The sequence below is a fragment of the Eurosta solidaginis genome, chromosome 5, assembly GCF_040869045.1.
Source record: "Eurosta solidaginis isolate ZX-2024a chromosome 5, ASM4086904v1, whole genome shotgun sequence".
In the NCBI taxonomy this organism is placed as follows: Eukaryota; Metazoa; Arthropoda; class Insecta; order Diptera; family Tephritidae; genus Eurosta; species Eurosta solidaginis.
The window spans coordinates 263,340,070-263,358,959 of record NC_090323.1 but is presented as its reverse complement, the minus strand read 5'-3'; the positions used below and the strand labels follow the sequence as shown (position 1 = coordinate 263,358,959).

Sequence of the window (18,890 nt, the reverse complement as noted above, 5' to 3'; positions counted from 1 at the left end):
AATTTACTCAAGTTATCGTGTTAACGGACAGAGGAACGGACGGACGGACGGACATGTCTAAATGAATTTCTTTTTTCGCCCAGATCATTTTAATATATAGAAGTCTATATCTATCTCGATTAGTTTATGCCGTTACAGGGCACCGTTGAGCGAACAAAATTAATATACTCTGTGAGTTCTGCTCAGCTGAGTATAAAAACAAGTAAGGAAGGCTAAGTTCGGGTGTAAACGAACATTACATACTCAACTGAGAGCTTTGGAGGTAAAATAAGGGAAAATCATCACGTAGGAAAATGAACCTAGGGTAACCCTGAAATGTATTTGTATGACATGGGTATCACCCTGGAAGGTATTAAAGCCTATTTTAAAAGGGAGTAGGCCATAGTTATAAAGGTGGACGCCGTTTTGAGATATCGCCATAAAGGTGGACCAGGGTGACTCTAGAATGTGTCTGCACGATATTGGTATCAAATTAAAAGTATTAATGCGGGCTTTAAAAGGGAGTGGCCCTTAGTTGTATATGTGAAGGAGTTTTCGAGATATTGACCAAAATGTGGACCAGGGCGACCCACGAGCAGTATTGCTGCCAAGATTCAAAGGGCTTTTGATTTCGCCCTGCCGAACTTTTTCATTTTCTTCTACTTAATATGGTAGGTGTCACACCCATTTAATAAAGTCTTTTCTAGAGTTATATTTTGCGTAAATAAACTAATCCAATTACCATATTTCATCTCTTTTTTCATATTTGGTATAGAATTAGGAATTTTTTTCATTTTTCGTAATTTTCGATATCGAAAAAGTGGGCGTGGTCTTAGTCGGATTTCGGCCTTTTTTATACCAAGAAACTGTGAGTTCAGATAAGTACGTGAACTAAGTTTAGTAAAGATATATCGATTTTTGCTCAAGTTATCGTGTTAACGGCCGAGCGGAGGGACAGACCGTCGACTGTGTATAAACACTGGGCGTGGTTTCAACCGCCTTCGCACATTTTCACAGAAAACAGTCATCATCATAGAAACTATACCCCTACCAAATTTCACTAGGATTGGTAAATTTTTGTTCGATTTATGGCATTAAAAGTATTCTAGACAAATTAAATGAAAAAGGCCTGAGCGACGCCCATTTTGAAATTTTCTTTTATTGTGTTGTATTTTGTAGCACCAATTATTATCGGAGTTGAATGTTGACATAATAATGACATATATAATGTCAAGATATTAAATTTTTTGTTAAAATTTAACTCTAAAAATTTTTTTTTAAGTGGGCGTGTTCGTCATCCGATTTTGCAAATTTTTCTTTAGCACACATATAGTAATAGTAGTAACGTCCAAAATTTTACTAATTTTCTACTTTGCGTCATAAGGTGAACCAACCTGCCAAGTTTCATCGCCTTATCCGTCTTTGGTAATGAATTATCGCACTTTTTCAGTTTTTCGAAATTTTTGATCTCGAAAAAGTGGGCGTGGTTGTAATCCAATTTCGTTCATTTTAAATAGCGACCTGAGATGAATGCCCAGGAACCTACATACCAAATTTCATCAAGATACCTCAAAATTTACTCAAGTTATCGTGTTAACGGACGGACGGACGGACATGGCTCAATCAAATTTTTTTTCGATCCTGATTATTTTCATATATGGAGGTCTATATCTATTTCGATTAGTTTATGCCGCTACGGGGTACCGTTATGCGTACAAAATTAATATACTCTGTGAGCTCTGCTCAGCTGAGTATAATAATAACGCCAAAATGTGAATAAATTAGCGAAAGCAAAAAGCTATAGTTTTTGGATATGGCTGAAAACCAAAAACTGACTAATTGGCTATCAATAACAAATACATTGATTTCCATAAGGTTGGTGGGATCAGCTGTTTTATACCGATATGGATCAATCAAGTTTGCCCTACTTATTTCTTGTTTTCTTTTTGTCTCATGTTCTATTCATGAACGAGGGAACTTTAAAGCTATTTTTAAAGTTTCATCTCACAACCTAGGGCATTTGCATGCGTCTCATCTTAAATGCATACAACCAAAGTTTTGTTTTTTAAATAGAAATTATATTCTTTATTATTTATCTGTATTCTTTCGCACGTTGTATAAAACTTCGAGCATGATAATTATTTATAATTGTATATAAAGTCGGATAATTTGGGTTCAAACATTCTAGCCCACCAAATAAGACGGCATGTAGTTTTCCATTATAAATGGCCGGTGCACCACCATCTCCAGAATTCGCATCACTTTTCAGTGCCCGATCTGTTAAACACATTAATGTTGATGGGAAAGTTTGCCCTAGCTCCTCATATTTAGCCGCATAACGAGACTCACATTCGTCACTTGGGATTACTTCAAATTCAGCAGATTGGAGTACAGGGCAATATTGCTCAATGTGTGCATATTGCGAACCCCATCCAATAACTCGCAATTTTACGCCCGGGTTTAATCCAGTATTGCAAAGCGGTACTACTTGTATTGTTTGGCTCTTCTGGAGGCGTTCATTCAACATAATTACAGCTAAATCCAAATCTACCATTTCCGGATAAATCTCACATGGACGAATTATATGCACGGCTTTGCGAACTGTTATTGCATCACGGTAATCGGTTACACCAGCTTTAACAGTGATGGGAGACCGGAGGTAATCTTTCAAACAAGAATCAGATGTAAGCACCCTCTTCCAAGCGATTATTGTACCTACGCAACGATAATGCCCTGCAATATATACTGACACCACATAAGGGCTATCTCTTATATCCCAATCTTTGCCACCTATAATACGATTTTGGGTATTCGTACTAGTTGAAACGCAGATAAGGACAACAAATATGATAGCGAAATAAATGTTTAAATTCATTTTATTTTAAGATTTTTCGTCGATTTTTAAGTTTAAACTGAAGCAAGTTGAAGTTTGTGTGTGGTATTTATACAAAATTTTGTTGCGAAAATAAAAATGAGTTTTTCATTGGAAAATTACTAAATTTTTGTGATTGTAGCAGCATAAGCGTGACAAGAAAAAATTTAGGGTACATTCGATTATAGTATAAAAAACTAACACATTAACACAGATACTCGTATATCGGCACTCTGATGGTTGTGAGTGTACCCAGCCTTTAGTAGCAATATAGAAGTATGACATATAAATTGGCGGCCGCCGTGGTATGGTGGTAGGGTGCTCCGCCTGGCACACCGACGGTTCTGGGTTCAACTCCTGGGCAAGCGGGGTTACCCCTCGGAAGTGATTCAGCAAACACTCCGGGTGTATTTCTGCCATGAAAAGCTTCTCAGTGAAAATGCATCTCTCTTGCAGATGCCGCTCGGAGTCGCCATAAAACAGGTAGACCCAGTCCCGCCAATTTTTAAGAAAAATTAAAAGGAGCACTACTCAATGTTGGAAAAAATAATAGGGACAACTTAGTGCGAAATATTAAACCAATTATATAAGCAGCACTTTAATATCTCTATTGGAATAGTGCACCCTACAAAAACAGCATTTTAAGGGTGTTTGTTTGCGAAAAAGGGAACCAGTAGAAGTTTGGCTTGGAAAAAATAATAGGAACAAAACGTTTTTATTGTTCCTTTTGGATTATAAATGGTAAAAACTTCGTTGTTGTAACATCTTATAAAGCCCCATAAAATTGCACTTGTATGGCGTATGGAGCACTAAGAAAATATTTAAGGGAAAATATCTGCACTTCCCATTTAGAAATAAAAACGTGCCACAAATCTTGTTTTAATTGTAAATAAGTATAAGCCGAACGTAAACCTTTGACTTCCTGCTACTTTGGTGAAATTTGTCTTGAGGATTTTTACCGCCGCTTCCTATAGGCCACCTATATGTGAGGCATAAGGGGGTATAAACTGAAAAACCTGGTACTGCAAATCGTTCAGCTTCATTTACAGCTGCTTCTTTGATGAATATTGCCAGCTCTTTTTGAAAAGCTCGTTGAGCACCAACGAATGTCTTTACATTATCATACATTACTTTGTGGCATAATACGCATCGTCATACGAAGCGGGAGAAGGATTCCCTGAAGACGTCAGTTGTCTAACTTTTGCAGGATTCGAGATGGACCGTTTTAATAGAGAAGTATACAAATACGCAAAAGTGTGCTTTTGAGTAGGAAGCTCGTCGCAAGGGAGACGTCTTCACCCTAAATGGACCAGCGAAGTCAACGCCAGTTACATAAAAGGACACCCAGTAAGTGACACGTTCGGGGCAAAGCGGCCATTATTTGCGAACGTGTTCGTTGTATATATCGTGCACGTCTTGTAATTGAATATGCATTTTTTTACTTTCTGCTTGAGTCTGGAGACATAGTATTCCTTCTATATCATGTAGATCATTAGTTGCTTTTCGCGATGCAGCAAATCTAGAATCAGGGAGCAGAACTTTGAGTTGTCTTGGATAATATTTGTACAGCATTCTTTATAGCTCATGTCAGCATTAACTAAATAACCGTCAATTCAGAGGATGGCGTCAACTAGCATGGGATTTAGGGTCAGCAGAGAGCTTTCCTTTCTGATAGTGTTTGATTCTTCTAATTGAGTGATTTCTGCTGAGAAACGATGGCGTTGCATTAACATTATGAGTTTCATTTTAGCGTCGTGAGTGAGGTTTGTCGAATTGAGAATCGGGTGGTTTTAAGTGTGACGATGAAATGCCCTTAATGTGTTTTTTCTCCGGAAGAGATGAATTGGAAGGGGTGTATTTTGGCCAGACTGTAATCGGCTTGGAGAGCTATTGGAGTCCATTCCACCATAACGGGTAGTCAACTAAATCTACAGAATTTATGGTTTTTGTTATTAAGTCAATCAACATATCAAGCTTTGGTAGGGAATTTTCGCATTTTTTCTATTTTTCAAAATTGGGATATAAATTGTTTTTGGGCGCGGCTGCCAAGCGGTTCCTTTTATTTTCACAAAGAATATATATAATAGTTACGACAACATCCAAGTCAAGTTTAAAATAGTTATCTTTAATAGTGCCATGCCCATTTTCCAAAATTTCTATTTAAAGTCATAATGTCAACCAACATAAGTTCAGCACTATATATTAGGCCGGGTCGATTTGTGGGGAAGCAAAAAAATCGCCCATTGCTCTGTGCAAATCATATTCTAGGGATTAAAGTAAGAAACTTTGCCGAAGGAACCATACCTCTAAAACGAATTCTGATGTCCCCCCCTTTGGGTCGCAAGGGCAAATTTTGAAAAATCCCACTTTGAAATGCCTATGTTATTTCTTTTTGGAGTTTATTTTTCTCTTTAGAAATTTATTTAGTCAGAACATATGTAAATGAAAAAATGAATTTAACCTAGAATAGAAAAGAAATTAAAAAAAATTATTAGAAATTAGCGTTTTTACAACCCCCTTTTAAAACCAAGGCATCACTGTGATGCATTTGCAAGTCGTAAACATAGTTGTGTGGGTTTTTTATTCAACCGTTTTAAAAAATGAAGGTATCACTGTGACACAATTGCAGATCGTAAAATTGCTTGTGTTGTTTTTTTTAAGCCACCACAAGACACAGCAGGTAGAATTGAAATTGCCCCTACCTATATATATCTTTGCAAGCATTTTTAAAATTTTGATATTGCATGGTAGTCCCTCGATTTCGCATGTTCAATGCTTGGTCTAAATGTTTTTTAATTTGCTTCGGATAGCACTCACCAAATAGTAAAATCCTTTTGTTTTGGCGATTTCAGTTGTTTTCTGCTTTGGAATCGGCTCACCATTTTCAGAGTATGTTTGCTGAAGACTAAATAGGGTCTTCATCTGATTATTCATCAATAGTTATCGGGTTTCGAACGGAGCTCTGAGGGCGTCCCATGATAGCTGGAAACTGTCAACCATTAGGAGGTATCATAAGTCGGCCTGCCTAACCTCTTGTCTTTTGTCGCGGGTGATAAAGTTTTTCGGCTTGGGTTAATCGGCGATGATAACCATAGATCGCCGTAAACATATCTTTAAATGCTGGCCAGTCTTCATAACTACCGTGGAATATTTCGGTGTCGCGGTTGGGGTGTATTAGTGGGGGGTCTCAACAGTTGCATGGCGTCGATAATTTGGGTGATGCAACTTTCATAAATTTCAAAGTATTTGTGATATTGCTGCTCTATCGAAGCTGTACACACCTTGTGGAATGGGGAAAGGGAATTTTATAGGAAACTACTAGAGCTGTTGGGTGTCTACCTTAAGGAGTAAATCTGTTTGGACACTTATCAGGTTTGCTGATCATTTAGAGTAAAAAGCCTCCTTTCTATTACTTTCGAAAATAAAAGTGTGAAGACTTGAATCGGGTCCGCCAGCAGGGATAGATGGATTTTTTTTTTTACAATCCCATTTTTCGCTTTCAAGTAAGTGCAACAAATTACCATTAGTATTTGTGAAGAAAATTAAACTTACCTCTACAGAAAATTATACTCGTCTTTGAAACACAAATCTTAGTTTATTAAAAAAAAATCAATTTTATGACCTTAAAAATCCCTGCGAAAAGAGTTGCAAAAACAAATATACGGCTGAGTTTATACCAACACGGAACGTGCAAAATCAAATCCACACAATCATAGACCTGCATAATTGGTACACCTAAAAAAAAATAACAACAACTGCTGATATAATTGATTTAGTATTTTCAGTAAATTGTCCTAATATTTTTTCCATCACTGTAAGTATTTGCACAACTGAATTGATATATTAATTTGAGAACGACCATGTGATATGTGTACAATAACTGTATTTTCAAGGAACAAATAGAGAAACGTACAAAGGGTTTACTTAATTAGTTCTATCTGTTATATGAAACTGCTAATTAGTTCTATTATATTATCCTACCACAAAACCATAGTTGGGGGCAGTGCACTAAATTTAGAGCAACAACACTGCTCGAACTAAGTGGGTTGACATAATCAAGATCTTGTATTAAGTGTTAATGGGACGTTAATTTGCTACCGAATTAAATGTCTGTTCATGTTGTTGTTGTTGTATTAACGAAAAGACACTTCACGAAGGCCCTAGGGAGTGTTATCGATGTTAGTTGTCCTTTGCCGGATATAGATCCGGTACGCTACGGTAACAAAGCACACTTAAGGTACTAGCCCGACCATCTCGGAAACGATTTACATGACCACATTAAACCTTCAGGCCATCCCTTCCTCCCCACCCCCTAGTTCCATGAGGAGCTTGGGGTCACCAGAGCCTCTTCTGTTAATGAAACAGGATTCGTCGCCGGTAGGTGAGGTTGACAATTGGGTTGGGGAAGCTATATATTGCGTTACACAACCCCTTGAATCCCAACCACTGTTCATCTTTAACATATTCGTTAAACATAATGAGCTTAAGACGGCATCTATAGAAATGTAGAAATTGAGTTTACATCGCTACAAATAAATAAATATAGCCTAAAAAAACTAAAAAAATACGATTTTAAATAATATCAAACTTGAAAGTAATAATAATTTTCCAAATACATAGGTTTAAAACAATATTGAACGAAAAATAATATTAGCGTCAGGCGCTCGGTTTTCGAAACATATGGCTCAAAGTGCCCACGCTTTTTTCACAACAAATCAAGTATTTTTCGTTCACTATTGTTTTAAAAATTATTTTTAACTTTTTAGTTCGATATTATTTAACTATCCTTTGCGTGCGTAGCCTAGAGAGTTACAAACATACATAGAAGTGAAGCGAATATAAGCGTGTAAAAAGGGGTGCGTGCACATATGTACGCGCGACAAACATACTTACTTTAATAAGTATCAAATAACAAGTAAGAAAGTCTAAGTTCGGGTGAAACCGAACATTACATACCCAGCTGTACACTTGAAATGCTGTTGTTGTTTGTTTTGTGTGCTTAATAGTGTTACAAGGCTGCGCAATAATACATATACATACTAGCAGACCCGGCAGACGTTGTTCTGCCCCAAATTTGGCCTACCTGCTTTTTCCGTCAAACTATGGCCTCCCCCTCTTCACTTTTTCCTAATCCTTTTATTCACTCCTCCCTCCGTCTTTTTCGCTTCATCTATCTCCATCTCCCAGTCCCAGTCCCACTCCGAGCCTCAGTCCCAGTCAGTCCTAACCTCAGTCCCAGTCAGTCCTAACCTCAGTCCCAGTCCGTCTCTGGTCGGAAAAAAGGATCGTAAACGCTATTATAGGCAAATTTATATACTAAATTTGCATATTTATCAGTTTTGCCAGGTTGATGCGACTAAATCGAATATCACAATGACAACTACTTTAGAGCTCTCAGCAACAGCTTTAATTTGATATCCATATTACCCACACATTCTAGGAGTATTGGGGTCCACGTTTTGGCCTATATCTCGAGACCCTAGTCACCCAGCGGTATAATATATTACTCTGTACTAAAGCACTCATCAACAGCTTTCATTTGATATCCATATTGTATAAACACATTCTAGTGGTACCCTGGTCCACGTTTGAACAAAATCGACTGACACATCTCTTCAAACACCGGCGACCAAGTAACACACATTTTAGCCTTTCATTTTATATATATAGATTTTTATTTTTCACACTTCACTATAATATTAAAACGAAATACAGATATTCATTGCTTTTGAAATTCGGCTTAAAAATTGCACACGGAACAACTAAAGACTCTCCTGAATAAAAAAAAGTGTCTTAGTACTTCTAAATCGCGGGCCCTCTCAGAAACCCCGGGTCCGAGGGTAATCCCCCCTCCCCCCTCTCTCTCGACGGGCCTGTGGATGTGCTATACTTGATATCATTCGCTATAATACTTTTTATTGAAAAGCAGGTTGTTTAATTAAAGATTATATATATAAAAAGTGGGCGTGGTTATCATCCGATTTCGACCAATCTGTTGTGGGTCCAGATAAGCTCGTGTACCAAACTTGGTGAAGATATCTCGATATACTCAAGTTATCGTGTTAATGGCAGCCTGACGGGCGGACGGGCGGACGGACGGACGGACATGGCTCAATCAAATTTTTTTTCGATACTGATGGTTTTAATATATGGAAGTCTATATCAATCTCGATTCCTTTATACCTGTGCAACCAACCGTTATCCAATCAAAGTTATAATACTCTGTGTACAAGTACAGCTGGGTATAAAAACGATTGATTTTGAACGTTAACTGCGATGATCCCGTTTTATTGGCAAGATCATCCAAACGGGACTCAAAAAAAGAAATGCACTTGTATATACATATACTTGGTTTTACTTACTAGAGTTTATGACTAATTAGGTACTAATATTTAGAACTAAGAAAAAAGGTTAAATTTGTTTATGTCAATAGTAGTCTAAAAGAGAAGTTATGTAGGCAAGTTAACGTACGTATGCAGCAATAAGAGTAAATAATAGATGAAGAAGAGAAAGTGGCTGGGTATAAGGACGTAACTCCTCCACCGCTAGTTTTTAAAGTACTCCTGGATTTTAAATTAGTTAGTTAAAATTTAGTGCAATTACACTTATGTATGTATATAACTTGTTATTCCAAATACTTACAAATTAAATTTTTTAAAACAAATTGTCTTAATGTATTACGTGACATACATTACGATTAAAAGTATGGTTAAGATACGAATGTATTTAAAAACAAGTAAGGAAGGCTAAGTTCGGGTGTAACCGAACATTACATACTCAGCTGAGAGCTTTGGAGACAAAATTGTCTCTTTCATGAATACATACAAATGGTAATACTAAAAAGTGGAGCAACTTGCCTTTGCTATCTTTCTTCAGCTACCAATTCGTTTTATTTGATTTTTTTTTTTTAAATATGAAAATTTGGTTAAATTTGAACGCATTTCTTTATAATTTTATTTTTTAATCACCCCTGAAATTTTTGCGAAGCGCTCTTAATTATTTTCTTTATTCTTAATTAATTTCGTTCATTTTAAATAGCGATCTGAGATGTGTGCCAATGCCAAAGAATCTACATACCAAATTTCATTAAGATACCTCAAAATTTATTCAAGTTATCGTGTTCACGGGCAGACGGACGGACAGACGGACATGGCTAAATGAATTTCTGTTTTCGCCCAGATCATTTTGATATATCTATCTCGATTAGTTTATGCCGTACGGGGTTCCGTTATGTGAACAAAATTAAAATACTCTGTGAGCTCTGCTCAGCTGAAGTATGAAAAGTGTGCAAAACAATACAAATTTATGATGATTTTGTTAATTTTATTTGATAGAGTATGATGATCACCTAAAAGATACTAACACCACTAACCTCAATAGCATATTTAAACTTGTTTCAAATTGTAAGTTAATATTATAAACTCACATATATAATGTATAAGTTAAAGGGGAGTATTCATGGTCGAGGTTGGTGGATACCTGAATTTGGTCGCAACTTTTTGACAGTTATGTCAAGAGGCTGTGGCTAGGTTTGGCTATCTACTTTTTCGTCTATGAATATGCCCCATAGTGTTTAACTCTACTTTTATCATTAAACTATCTCTAGATATATATGTACATATTGTGACGAATATTAGTATCCCTTCTATCGGCGGCCACCGTGGTGTGATGGTAGTGTGTTCCGCCTGCCACACCGTATGCCCTGGGTTTGCACCCCGGGCAAAGCAACATCAAAATTTTAGAAATAAGGTTTTTCAACTAGAAGAAAATTTTTCTAAGCGTGGTCGCCCCTCGGCAGTGTTTGGCAAGCGCTCCGATTGTATTTCTGCCATGAAAAGCTCTCAGTGAAAACTCATCTGCCTAGCAGATGCCGTTCGGAGTCGGCATAAAACATGTAGGTCCAGTCCGTCCAATTTTTAGGGAAAATCAAGAGGAGCACGACGCAAATTGGAAGAGAAGCTCGGCCTTAAATCTCTTCGGAGGTTATCGCGCCTTACATTTCTTTATTTTTAAAGGATACTATCACCTCTAAGCCAATACTAAGCAGTTACTTATATGCACATAACCAAATTAATCATTATGTCTACATATATGTCCATACAAGCAGCGGAGAGCAACGCACAACCACATGCATATGTAGGGTTAAATAACCTAATACATGATTTGGGCGTTTGGTATGGCAACGCTGCGCAAGAAGTTTCCAGAAACATAAAAATACAACCCTGTTTGAGTATTCGCTTGGAGATAGAACGCAATTCAATTTATTCTTTTAATGTACAAACATTGGCATTGTAAATTTAGTTATATTTTAATAAATTTTTGAGGAATCAACTAAGATTCCTAAAGTGGTGACCCCGCCGATTAACATGCCAAACGAAACGGAAGAAATATTTGTGGATGCGGAGAGTATGCTTCATTTGGGGCGGATAGCAGTGAAGCCACCACCATTTTGGAAGCCCGATCCGAGGTTGTGGTTCGCCCAAGTGGAAGCGCAATTCGCGCGGGTATCACAACCGATAACACTAAGTATTATACCATCGTGGCTGAAATTGATTCAGCAATATTAATGCACGCCAGCGACATTATTACATCGCCTCCTGCTACCGGCAAGTATGAGGCGTTAAAGAACAGGCTGTTAGCGGAATTCGGGGAGTAAGCGGAAAAAAAAATTAAAACCTCTTTTCGATTCATGCGAGCTGAACGACAAGAAACCATCAACGTTGTTGCGAGAGATGAAGAATTTAGCACACAATCGGTTAGACAACGATATTCTAAAAACAATTTGGTCGCGACGCTTGCCGATGCAGGTCCAGCAAATTTAACGACATTAGATGAGGAGGTCGAAGAATTGGCTAAAAAAGCTGACAAAATTTTGGAAGTAACGACGGGGGGTGAAGTCAACGCCATGGGAAGGACTACTAACGACGCAGAGACGGCAATTTCCGAACTTGTATGTCGTATGGACAAATTCGAACAAGAAAATCGTAACAAATTCCAGCGCACGGAGCAAGCAGGGCGAACTAGGGTTCCAAAGGCAACAGGATCTACGGTACCGCGAAACGGCGCTGCACGAGTGCCAAATAGCGACATTTGTTGGTACCATCGCACCTTTGGGAACCAAGCCACAAAATGTCAACCGCCTTGCAGTTATACACCAGCACGCTCGGAAAACAAGTTAGTCCTCCTTTCAAAGAGGCTACGACGGAGGCTAGCCAACATACAGGACAAAATTTCATCTTTAAAATTTTTAATCGATACTGGGGCCGAAATTTCAGTGGTACCCAGATGTAATAACGACCCAGCGCTACCTTCTCCGATGAAGTTAGTGGCTGCGAACAACACCCAGATCAACACGTATGGTAGGAAGAAGGTGACACTTGATCTGGGATTCAAGCGAACGTTTACTTGGCTGTTCATCATAGCTGACGTATCCTTCCCGGTAATAGGCGCGGACAAAAGTTCGAGATCTAGGTAGACATGAAGAACAAAAGGATTTTCGACCAGAGGACTAAAACTCAGATTGGTTGTCTCATAGCAAACCCCCCTCAAAGTATTACCACGCTCAGATGCGCGAACATATTTCATAAGGTATAAACTCGGTATGTGGATCTCACAGAGGATAAGACATCAAATGTAAAGGGTAACGTCTATCATTTCATCGAGACGAGAGGAGCGCCGACAGTGCAGAAGGTACGGCGACTATCACCGGAAAAGTTAAGCAGCGCAAAGCAGGAGTGTCAGTACCTATTAGATAAAGGCATTTGCCAACGCTCGAAAAGTCAGTGGGCGAGCCCGTTGCACATGGTACAGAAGGCCAACGGCTCGTGGCGTCCATGTGGAGATTATCGGAGACTGAATGCGATAAGTACCCTATACGTCACATACATGATTTTTTTGGGGATTTACACGGTAAAACAATTTTTTCTGTAATCGACTGTAAGAAAGCGTATCATCAAATCCCGGTGCACCCGGCAGACATACCGAAGACGGCAATTCTAACATCTTTTGGACTTTTCGAATTCAAGTACATGACATTTGGACTTAGAAATGCGGCCAGACCTTTCAAAGGATCATGGACGACACAGTGGCTGGCTTAGAGTTTGCCTTTCCGTATCTCGATGACGTGCTAGTAGCCTCGAGTTCGGCTGCAGAACACGTTAAACATTTGCAACAGTTGTTCGACCGCTATCGCTATAGGGATCTGGTCGTAAATATAGAGAAATGCCAGGTGGGTTTGCCGGAGGTAGAGTTCCTTGGCCACATGGTTTCGAAAAGGGGAATTTCCCCTTGCCTCGTAAAGTGCAGGGAATCCTGGAGTTAAAAAAATCAACGGAGATTCACGAATTGAGGAGGTTTCTGGGCGCAGTACATTTTTACCGTCGGTTCCTTCCGCACGCAGCAGCGACAGAAGCACCACTGCAGGAGATGATGGGTCCGTGTAAAAAACATGATAGGACCAAGTTAAAATAGACGGCGACTTCCGAGAGGGCGTTTAAAGAACTCAAGGCACAGCTGGCGAAAGAGGCACTAATCGTATTCCCAGAGAGGGGAGCTATCATAGCACTAGCAACGGATGCGTCTGACACCGCAATGGTGCGCCATTACAACAGTTAACATTTGGCAATTGGCGACCGCTAGGATCTTTTTCACAGAAGTTCACCAAAACAGTGGAAGGTACAGTACGTACGACCGGGAGCTGCTGGCTATAAACAGAGCAATTCGACACTTCAGATATTTTTTGGAGGGGATGCTATTTGTTATTTTTACAGATCGCAAACCTTTGGTCCAAGCATTTGAGCAAAGTTGGGAAAAGTTATCTCCACGACAGACACGACAATTAAATTTCATTAGTCAGTTTTCCACTGATATACGACACATTAGCGGAGGATAGCTTTCCAGGATTGCGACATTCACGGCTCCTTCGCCATTAGATACGAAGCTGCTACACGACGAACAGCAAGGGTGCGAGGAGTTAAAAGAGTTACTAGATGATGGTAACACGGCGTTACACTTAATAAAATATAAACATCCCGATGGGGGATTCGATATGTTTTGCGACGATTCGACTGGGAGGATAAGGCCATACGTTCCAAAGTCCCTGCGGCAAGTAGTTTTCGATGCCACTCACGGCCTCGCCCACCCGGGAGGGAGAGCAACGGTCAAATTGATAGCGAATAGTTTCGTATGAAAAGGAATGAGCAAGGATATAAGAGCACGGGTCCGGTGTTGTTCCGCTTGCCAAAGATGAAAATTCGCCCGGCATACTAAGAGTGCTTTGGAGAATTTTGCCGTTCCCAGTAAACGCTTCGAACATCTTAATGTGGACATCGTCGGGCCGTTTCCCATGTCACGTGGTTACACTTACTGCCTAACATGCGTCAACAGATTTTCGAGGTGGATCGAGGCCTTCCCGCTAGCAGATATGGCAGCGGAAACGGTTGCAAGAGAGCTACTCAACGGAAGGATCAGTAGATACGGGGTGCCGAAGTTCATCACGACAGACCAGGGTAGGCAGTTTGAAAGCAGTTCACTTACTCATTTGGCCAAGTTATTGGGCGCAAAACATATACACATGACAAGTTATCACCCTCAGGCGAACGGCATGGTGGAGAGATGGCACCGCGTGCTAAAAGCAGCATTAAGATGCCACATGGCGGACGCAAATTGGGTTGATGTACTACCTATAGTTCTACTGGGATTAAGGACAGCAGTAAAGGAAAACCTGGGAGTTTCAGTGGCTGAAATGCTTTATGGACAGCCGATTCGACTCCCCGGGGATTTTTTCGAAAGTCCGCGTGAGAAAACGGTGGATGAGCCGATGTATTTACAAAAGCTCAGACAACATTTCGAGCAACTTCGACCTACGCAAATATCACAACACGGAAGTGCACCTGTGTTTGTTCCCAAGGTCTCCGTTTTTGCAGCCATGTGTTTTTACGGGATGATACCATACATCGGCCTCTTAAAGCTCCATATGATGGACCCTATTTAGTGATCAACAGATTTCAAAAGACATACACCATTTTAATTTGCACCAAGAAGGTCACGGTTTCAATAAATGGGCTAAAACCCGCGTATTTACCAAAAGAAGATTCGATAACAACGTATTGTAAAACGGCATAGTTTCAACAATTACGGCCGCTCATTTTAGGAGGGGAGTGATGTAGGGCTAAATATCCTACTACATGGTTTAGGCGTTTGGTATGGCAACGCTGCGCAAGAAGTTTCCAGAAACATAAAAATACAACCCTGTTTGAGTATTCGCTTGGAGTTAGAACGCAATTCAATTTATTCTTTTAATGTACAAACATTGGCATTGTAAATTTAGTTATATTTTAATAAATTTTTGAGGAATCAACTTAGATTCCTAAACATATATCTGATATACTCCCAAAAGTAGGCAATTATTTGTGCAAGTATCACTCACATATACACGCGCAAATGAAATGCTACACACGTGCATCTGTAGTTATAATTTTATAGCTAGGTAAATTCTGGAAACGCCTAGAAGTATGGAACGAGGAAATCGAAGAGCATTAAAGAGCGCAATCTGAGCAATCATAGTTCATTTTGATTTAAGCACGCTACCTGTCGAGTAGTAGAAGTGTTATTGTGAAGTACCTTAATAAAGGCCATTTTGCATTATTGAATAGTGGAGTTATCTGTTCAACAGTTTAGTGATTCGAACGTTAGCAGAAGGTTGCAAATAAGAGGAATTGCACTAAAATCGTTACAATATGTTTCACTACCTACTTATCAAATATGAATGAAGCCGAAGGCACAGGCAGCCAGCGTTTCCATTGGCAAAAGTGCAACAATTATTTATAATTGTTTCTCTTGTAAATAAATGAATTAAAAATTTAAAAAAAAATAATAAAAATAAATAAATGTAAGGCGCGACAACCTCCAAAGGGATTTTAGGCCGAGTTTCTCTTCCAATTTCCTACAAATTGGCGGGACAAGCCTGCTATGAGTTTTCACTGAGAGCTTTTCATGGCAGAAATACACTAGGAGTGCTTGCCAAACACTGCCGAGGCGCGACCCCGCTTAGAAAAATTTTCTAATTGAAAAATCTTGTTTCTAAAATTTTGATGTTTCATTGCCCGGGGCATGAACCCAGGATTTTCGGTGTGGTAGGCAGAGCACGCTACCATCACACCACGGCGGCCACCATTGTAGAATTCTCCCATATTAATTCCGAAAACACCAAAGTTAATCCTGAAATTGTTGAAATGAAACAATCTGCAACAATCTCGAAACAGTAAATCGCCAAATGATGCCGAAACGTCCGCGAAATAGTCTTAAAGTTATCTAAAATATCTCCCAAACTCAACTATTATACAAAGTTTACATGCAAATGTCTGGATCCTCTCAACAGTAGCCCATCACAGGTCTGAAATGATAGTCTCTATACGGTGGCTATTGACGATAACCAATGTATTTGTGATCGGTTTTTTTATGCACCAGTCCTTTTAGACCTCCCTATGCAATACAAATTAGTGTAAGATTTTCTCCCCGCGGTTGTTGTAGGGCTCTATCACTGAACCATATATTACCCGAACTCGATGGGAATAGAGAAAAACTTTTTCTGAAAAAGGTAGTAATTTTACATTCGATGTTCTTACAGCAACTGTAGTTCGCCTTTAAATCTAAGTGAAATTTGGCACCGTACAGTTTTTGGTTATATACCGAGCCGATACTTTTCCGTAAAAAAAACGAATTCCTTCGGTGCAGGAATCTTCCTCGAATGGGAGAAATTCGGACTTTCTATTAATCTCCCAAACGAAGGTTGTATCTTCCAAGCAGAAGTTCTGTGGATAGAGAGGGCCTTTTGTCTCCTCTTTGATAGCCGCTAAGTGATTGAGAGGTATGCTCAGATCACCAATTTCTCAAACATCCAAGCAGCATCCATGACATTAGATTCAAACCCCTTGTTAAAGTTAAGAAGATGCCGCAAACTCTTAGTGAACGTCACACTGAATAAGCTACCTGGGCATAGTTGAATTCAAAGTCAATGATAAAGCGGATGTACTAGAGAGGGTTGGGGTATCAAGTGACATGAGAATGACCAGAATGGAACGATGAGTTTACAAAGTAGATCACTAGCGGCCAAGACGGCTGCAAAGAAATGGTCGCCCACTTTCTATGTGACAGCTAAAGCAGGTATGAAGAACATTGGCAGGTATATTTATCGATCTAAAAACCCTTCTTCCTAATTTGCATTTAACTACTGAATTGATTATTTTCGTCGCTATTGCGCTATATGAAGCCAATTGAAAATACCAAAAAATTCGTTTTATTTTTCACCCTCTCCCTGCAATGGGCAGCTTCCGATATAAGGTGGTAAACGGTGGTTTTCCCTGCATGTAAGCTTCGCCAAGATCCTGACGTAAAATTTCACCAAATATTGATTTTTAAGGCAACATCAAATCGAGCTACGCCTCAACTGAGCCGAGCCTACTCTAAAACATTCAAACATAAAATTAAAGAAAAAAACTAGACGCGATTTACCTCCGAAGAGATTAAGGCTGAGCTACTTTTCCAATTCACGTCGTTCCCCTATTAATTTTCTGTACAATTTGGCGGGTTGGAACCTAGCTGTTTATTCCAACTCTACGCAGTAGCTGCAAGGCAGACGGGAGATTTTCACTGAAAAGCTTTTCATGGCAAAAATCCCCTCGGAGTATTTGCTAAGCCACTACCGAGACCACCCCGCCGTTTTTAAACCCTGAAACTTTTGCTTACTTAAAAACTGTTTTCTAAATTTTTGATGTTGCGTTTCCCCGGGTTTAAACCTAGGATCCTCGGTGTAGTTACTTACTGCAGTACGCCACCACTACACCCCTGCGGCCGCCAAGGTAAAGGTGAGTTATTTAATTTTTATCTGCTGGTTGCAATTATTTGTCAAATAAATACCCTCAAATACTATAGTGGTACAAATCAGACTTCACAATTTTTCTCTTAACTTCCCTTACAGTCGACAAAAATCAAACTCATTGCCAGTGGCATTGCGCGTCTTTTTATAGGCTAAATAACTACAAACGCTTCACTTTGATGTCTCCACAACTCTCTGAATTGTAAGCGTTTCACACTTTCGACTGTAAGGTCATCTAGTTATGTCTCGGTCATCTGTATCCCATATTTGCTATGGTTTTTGTAATCGTGTCAGCGTAATTTTTGATCGCTCTTTAACGAGCATGGAACTACTGCAAAAACTCCAAACCTCTTTCGCTTTTTACTCCTTTTTAAAATTGTATGTCCTTACAGGCGAGTACGCCGTTTCAGTGCCAAACGGTTGCAAAAGGCAATATAATTTTTAGCTCCCTTTGACATCCATAACGAGTATTAACGATTGTATCGCCTTAATTGATACATTAGGAGTGACACTCGTATGCCCATTTAAGCTCCTATATTACAATAAAATTCATTGATAAACGAGGAATCAATAAAATATATTGGATTTGCTCGGTTTTGTACTCAAAGGATGAAAAAGGCATTGCCCCTTCATTCTTCGGTTCTGATATTAATCCAAATATTTTTTTAGTCGGATAGTTCGGTAACTTTGAAATAGTTTGGTGATGTACGATACTTTTTAACATTCACCACAGAGTAGTAAGTGTAGTAAGTGACACTGTAAAGCGTTGGACATCACTCCTACTACTACTAACTGAATTATTCTCTTTATTTTTTTTTTAAAATACATATTAAATTATTCCATCTGTTTCAACTTTGCCAGCTAATATATAACTCAATTCATTGTCAAATAGCTTTTTATATCCCATTTTATGTAATCCCGGAAAGTGTACCCAACTTTTTTTTATTGTCGCACATTTACACTTACTTTACCAAATTGCTATACACAGTTTTATAACTTATTGGATGCACTCATACTAGTATATATATAAGTACATTTACATAATTCATATATGTGTATACATATGTATATATATTATTTTGAATAATAGATTTTCCTCATATCGACCTTGCCTCCCATTCGCAATTGATCACTTCCGCTTTCAACACATCGACATTTGTTTTA

At 39.0% G+C, this 18,890-nt stretch overlaps 1 protein-coding gene across 4 annotated transcripts in view; it reads left to right on the top strand.

The window, feature by feature from the left end:
* Positions 1 to 18,890, top strand: part of LOC137253376 (protein FAM135A) — a 123,114-nt gene that overhangs the window by 25,946 nt on the left and 78,278 nt on the right. The gene's annotated exons all lie outside the window — the stretch shown is intronic.